Here is a 6731-nt window from a genome sequence, read left to right on the forward strand (position 1 = left end):
ACATTGACCTCTGGCGTGGCCATGAGCTCTATCCTGGCCAACAAAACATGAAAGGAAGAGACGCATGTCCTTTGCCAGCAGAAGGTTTAAGAGTCATTGCCTGGTGTCACTGAGTTCTCTCTTTCCCTTTTGCTGTGAAACAGAAAGTGTTAGTGGCTCAGTCATGTCCGACTCTTTGCAACTCCCTGGACCACAGCCCGCCAGGCTCCTCTGTCCATGGAATTCTCCAGGCAAGAACACTGGAGTGCTCATCCATCCCCTCCGCCGGGGATCTTTCCAACCCAGGGATTGAACTCTGGTCTCCTACATTGCAGGTAGATTCTTTACCTCTAGTGCCACCTGGAGACAGCGATGTTTCAGACAGGGATGTTCTGTGAGGCTGGGGCGTAGAGTGAGAGAGACATGACACAGACCCCCAGCCAATCCCCAGTGGACACGTAGCTTGAGCAAGACATAAATCGTGGTGGTTGTAACCACTTAGATCTCGGGGTTACTTGTTACCAAGCATAACTTAGCTTATGCTGATTGATGAACCTATGGAAATGGTGCTGGTAACATGCTTGTTCTTGCCATAAATTCCTGAAAAATTAGGCTGGGTATTCAGATTTTCTGCTTTACTTGAATTTTTACTCTCAAGCATGTATTTCATTAAAAAAAAACAAACAAACTGATTTAAAAGTGTTTCAAATTTTACCCTCATATTGACCTTTGCAGATGGAATCTTTCTCCTGCTCAGGCTGGCAGGGTCAACTGGAATCTTTTTAAGGACATTATTTTGCTCAGGCAAGACAACGAAATGCCTTTCCTGGAGGAGATGCCTAACCTTTAAAAAATATCCTTTTGGAACTCAGATGTGCAGAAGGGAAATGCTCTGGGGGACATGGCTTTAAAATCAGTGGATGCTATTTTTGGTCTCTGCCCAACATACATAGGACCTGGGTCACCCACCTGGAGGGGAAATAGCTCAGTCAACATGTCAAGGCAATAACTTCCACAAGACCTCTCGGTTTCCTTCTTCAGGGACAATTAGGCAGTGGAGAGTAATGTATATCCACCCTCTGGAAAGACATTCAAGAGCAGCATGGCGCTCATCCTTTCACTGGTCCACTTGAGTCAGCTGCAGTCCCCTAGGGTGGACCCCCTGTGTGAACATCACTCAGTCACTACTGTGGTGCCTGTAATTCCACCAAGGAAGCTTTGTTCCTTGCAGCCTCCCGCCCTGGCCTGTGATGGAGCCAAACAGAGTGGGACAGTGCGCCTGCTGTCTCACGAACAGAGGTGTGCAACTGCTATCAGGTTAGAGGATCTAAAGGGTAGATTGTGAGCTGGAGGAGTGGCCTGGAGCTGTCCCTTTCAGAACCAGGCAAGACTGAGGCTAAGACAGGGATAAGCCTGACACCACAGACCTGGTCAGGGCTGAGCGCTGAGCGCTGAGCAAACCCTCTGCAACAACATAGGAATCACATCCTCAGGTCACTAGCTGCTGTCCTTGAGGGTTGAAGCTCTAACAGTGGGATCTCAGGCACAGTGACCAGTGGTGGGAAGGACCCAGCCATTCTGTCTGCCCCTGCAACCCTTCCCTCCATCTATTGACCAAAAGGAGTGGAGCCTCTTGGGCAGAAGGTACCCTGAAAGTGATTTGGTTTCTACCAGCTGAACAGAAGGCCCATGGGAAGGGAATGTAGGTGGTGGACACCAAAAAGTGAAGAAGAGGCACAGAGGGAGGTAGAGTAGGGAGGGGGCCCGAGACAAGGCTCTCTAGCTTCTACGTGCAGAGGAGCACATTGTACTCTGAAGGGGAAGTGGCGGCAACAGGCTGGGAAGAGAATATCTCTTGAATGCTTGTACTCAGTGGGTTTCCATCAAGATCAGAGCTCCTGATGTACTCAGGGTGAAATGTCTGGGAGACAGGCAGGGCTTCTAAAGCCCTAAAAACCTAAAGAGTATCCAAAATATACAAAGAGTTCCTACAAATCAATAAAATGATAGCTAGCCCATTAGACACTGGGGTAAAAGACTTAAATAGGTGGTGTACAAAGAGAATGTCCACAATGTTCCTGATGGTACAGTGGATAAGAATCTGCCTGCCAATGGGTTTGATCCCTGGTTTGGGAAGATTCCACATGCTGCAGAGTAACTAAGCCTGAGCACCACAATTACTGAGCCCAAGCTCTAGGGCCTGTGAGCCACAACCGCTGAGCCTGCATGCTGCAATTACTGGAGACCATGCACCATATAGCCTGTGCTGCACCACACGAGAAGCCACCGCAATGCAAAGCCGGTGTACCACAACAGAGTGTGGCCCCCACTCGCTGCCACTAGAGAAAGCCCGTGTGCAGTAACGAAGACCCAGCACAGCCAAAAATAAAATAAGTACATTTTTTAAAAACGGAATATCCAAATGCCCAACAGGTGTATATTAGGAGGAATGACCTCATTACTGATCAGAGAAAGGAAAATTAACACCACAATAAGGTACCTCTGAACACTCACCATGATGACTAAAATGCAAGACAGACAGTGTGGGTGTTTGCAAGGATGGGCTGACCATGTTGGAAGTGTACGGATGGCTCTCACCAACACAACACTGAAGGAAGGAAGGCAGACACCAGCACTACACACTCTAAGAGTCTGTTCTTATCCAGTTCCAAAGCCAGACTCAGGAGAGTGTATTGGGAAGGACATGATGGGGGCTTCTGGGATGGTGGTTCTGGTTCCAGAAGCTTCTTAACTTGGTGCTGGTTTCATGGATGTCATCAGCTAGTGAAATTCATGGAGCTAATCATGTGCAATATGTGTGTTTTTCTGCATGTCTGTAAGACTTTAGTAAAAATACCTTTAAGAAAGTATTTCTGTATTCATTCCCTCCATTAATTCACCTATGTATGAGGACAGAAAAAGCACTAAGAGATACCTATTTCCTGAAAAATATTTACCTGACTACACTCCTGTCCCTTTACGCAACAATGAAAGAACAACCACGTCTAGCTAAAATATGCCTCTCCAAAATGACTGCTCGGTCTGCAGAATCTCTGTATGGAGGAGTGAGAGGGCTCTGCAAGTAACCAGCACCCACAGTGTTTGAGAAACTTTTGCCCACAGGATCTCATGTCACACTCCCAACAACCTGTGAAGGAGAGAGGATGACCCACATTTTAACAGATAAGGAAGCCAAGGCTCAGAGAGGATGGACGGCATTCACCGGGCCACATGGTCACGTGCCAGACTGGGATGGGAGCCCTCGGATGTCTGGCTCTGAGTCTAGCCCTACTCTATCCCAGGTCACAGCTGCCTGTTCACATTAGAGCAAAAGTTCTGAAACTTGAAAGGAAATTCTAAATCAAACACCATCTTTCATTAATTATAGATTGTTTCCCTTCCAGCCGTCTATTCCTGTTGAATGCACACAAACACACATGCAGCCCTGATCAAAGAAGTCTGGGGGCCCTGGGGGCCCCAGGAGTCCCCGGGTTGTTGGGGTGGGTCATGGGGAAAGGCAGACCAGGGTCATGCCCACACAGTCTAAGGGAAGCTGTGGCTTTTTCCTCCAGGACAGCACAGACTGCCTGCCCAGGGGCCTCATACAATCTGCAGAGCAACTCTATGGATGTCAAGTCCAGACAAAACTGGAGGGCAGGACTCTGTCCCACCTGGAGAAAGCAGGGAAGGGTTTTCTGAGAGTGAGTGGTGGCAGGGCAGGATGCCTGGGATCAGGCACCAACTCCAGCCTCCCAAAGGTTGGGGGGGCTTCAAGCTAGTGAAGTAGTACCTCCATTTCCTCGTACCTTCTCCAGGTACCGAGAACCCCACACCCCTCTCTCCTCTGGTCCTCACAAAGAGACAGAACCACTCTGGTGTGAAACCTTGGCCAAGTCTCCATCACACTGTAAGCCTCAACCTTGTCATTTAGAAGATGGAAAATCTGGACAATACAAATCTCATAGCCCCTTTCAGTTTTCATGTCTGGGCATGTCTCAGACCTTAGTGAAAGCAAAACACACAGGCCCCCAACCCTGAAGATTCAAGGCGGCAACCAGGTTCCAGTGCAGCTGGATCCGCTGTGAGTTTCATCGTGACCCCTGAGCACCTTCGCTAGTGCCTGTTGACCCTCTAAGACCACGGGCCCCACACGTGACTTGAATCGGCACTTTTAATCAGCTCCCAGAGAACCTGCCATGGGTAGAGGTGTGTGAAACGTTGGGCCCCAGTTAAGACAATCGCTGCTGGCCTAAGCTCCCCTAATTGGCACCCACATCAAGCGACCTAACCGTGCCTCGGTTTCCCGATCATACTGTGGAAACAGTGGAGGTTCACTCGAGTTCCTGGAGCGGTGCGGCAGGGCGCCAGACCCCGGATCCCCATCAGAGAGAATTCTAGGCTGTATCTCCTGGACGAGGCAGGGTCGGGGCAGCAAGCCCAGCCCCACCTCATAAATCAAGAGCCAGGAAACGCTGAGCAGAGCCCTTGCCTCCATATATACCACATATTAGATGCTTCACTGGTGCCCCACAAGGGAGCTTTGTGAGGTGCAGGCCCCTGGGAAGAGGGGCAGGCAATTAACATAAATAAAACCGTGGGCCAGCTCTCCCCCAGGGTCCTCCAGCTCTTCAAGAAACCTCCTCACACGGGGGCTGGAAACACAGCTTTTTTTTTTTTTAATTGGAGGGAGAGCATTTGGCTCTGAGTTTGAGGGCACACAAAAGGCTCTCAAAAAGGAGACAGAAATCTATTACCCGCCTGGCCAGAAATAGCCCTGTTGGAGGCTGGGCTGAGGCCAGGAGCTGAGAAGCCATCCCAGGGGGCCTGGGGAGGCCTCTGAGGGGGGACCAGGGGGTCACTCGCCAGGTCCCCGGGGGGCTGCCAGCTGCAGCCTTGAGGGTGCATCTTCCCTTTGGAAACCGCAAGCAGCGCGTGTGCTCTCGGGCTCCCCACCAGCCAGGCGTCCAGCTGAAGAAGGACTCAGGGTATCTCTAAGGAATGGTAACTTGGGGGCATCAGTTTTCAGGGGTGAAGCTATGTCCTGAGCAAGTGCCAGGCCCGGGGTGGAGGAAGTTGCTCTGGTGAGGCTGAACACCCAGCCTGTGCCCCACCCCGCCCCAGAGGGAGCACCTCTGCGCACTTTATCTGCTCAGGGGGCAGCGCTTCACCCCATAGAGACAAAGGCTCAGTCTAGGTGGCAGGAGGCCCTGGCCAAGTTTGTTTGGTCAGATTAACAAAGATGGTACCCATTTTGGAAGTAATTTCTCTGTGGCAGGCACTGGAGGCCGCTTAGCCTACTGGTAAAGAAATAGCTTTAGAGTCAGAGCTAGCATTTCCTAGCTGTGTGACCTTGGCCATGTCACCTCACCTCTCTGTGCTGGGGTTTCTCCAGCTTCAAGACACAGTTAATGTGGCTGCCTTGAGGATTCAATAAGACCATGCAAGTAAAAAGGGACAGTACCCAGTTGTAAAAAGGACAGTGAGTGCTTATTAGAGTAGAGGTTCTCTGTGTTATCTTTTTAGGTTCTTTACAACATGGAGATATGATTATGTATTGGTTAGCACAATGCCAGCTGCTGTAACAAATAAACCCCCATGATTCAGTAGTTTAACAAATATTTTTACTCACATACTCCAATGCTGGTGATTCTAGTTGGCAGGCAGCTTCTCTCCACATGGTGATTCAGGGACCCAGGCTTAGAACTCTGCATCTAGGAGAAAGTTGAGAGAGATGATGGAGAAGATACAGCTGCTTCTTAACCACACTGGGCCTGGAAGTGACACACATCCCTTCCACTCACATTCTGTTGGTGAGAACCCATCACCTAAGAGCAGGGAGCACTGAAAAATGCCATTCCAGGCCTGGGCAGCCTCTCCAGCTCTGTTGCAGAAGGAGGTGCACAAATCAGAGGACAGTTACCCTTCTCTGCCCCCTGTCATTCGAGGCTAAAAATGCTGAATCTCAGAGAGATGGACTTGCTCAAGCAGAGAAGTTTGTACATGGTGGTGCTGAGACCTGAGCTCAGTTCTGTCTGCCTCATAAACTCGTCCTTCCACTCACTGTGCATGCAGCCCTGCCTCTGCCTGGGGCATCGCATCTCCTCCTGGCTGAGGGAAAGGGCTGGGACTTGACTCTGAAATTGTGGCTGCACCAGCCACATGTTCTGAGCAGACTCAAGGGTCTTGGTGGATACTGGAAAAGGCTGCCATTACAATCAATGGAGCAGAATGGAGGGAACTCAGACTATGAGCAATGTTTGAGGTCCCAGCAGGCAAGATGCTAAATGGGAACCATGGTCTGGGTGGTGGGGGTACAACAAGTGAGAGAGGAAGGGTAGGGAGACGAGGCTGAGCCCTTTGGGCTGAACCAGCATGTGTCTTCCAGGGAGCTGGTCTCTGAGCTGGGAGGGGCAGCCAAGAGACTCTAGCAGTGCTGTGGAGTGTGTCTTACTTTGGTTTTCCCAGAAATAGACTTGAGGCAAGTATTCAAGCATAAATTGAGTATCTGGACGGTGATTCTAGAAAATTTCAGTAAGGGAGATGGGGCAGGGGACAGGAAGGGGAAGGCTGTTATGAAGCAGACGACCCCCATGGGCAACGAGAGCCCAGTTGTGCTGGAACTTCTGGGGAACAGTGTAGAATACACCTCAGAGATATCCCAACACGGCTTTTAATCCACCAGTCCCCCAAGTAGGCACCGTCAGCCCACAGGTGGGTACCGGTAGCAAATCAACAGCATCTGCTCCCTTGGT

The 6731-nt window shown here is 50.3% G+C and overlaps 1 long non-coding RNA gene across 1 annotated transcript in view; it reads right to left on the reverse strand.

The window, feature by feature from the left end:
• LOC123330989 overlaps positions 1–6068 on the reverse strand; it is a 42085-nt gene extending 36017 nt beyond the window's left edge. The window contains exon 1 of the long non-coding RNA XR_006547362.1: positions 5609–6068. This is a non-coding gene — a long non-coding RNA (uncharacterized LOC123330989). The remainder of the gene's footprint in view (positions 1–5608) is intronic.
• Between the last annotated feature and the right edge of the window lie 663 nt (positions 6069–6731).

The sequence above is a fragment of the Bubalus bubalis genome, chromosome 21 (assembly GCF_019923935.1).
Source record: "Bubalus bubalis isolate 160015118507 breed Murrah chromosome 21, NDDB_SH_1, whole genome shotgun sequence".
Classification (NCBI taxonomy): domain Eukaryota; kingdom Metazoa; phylum Chordata; class Mammalia; order Artiodactyla; family Bovidae; genus Bubalus; species Bubalus bubalis.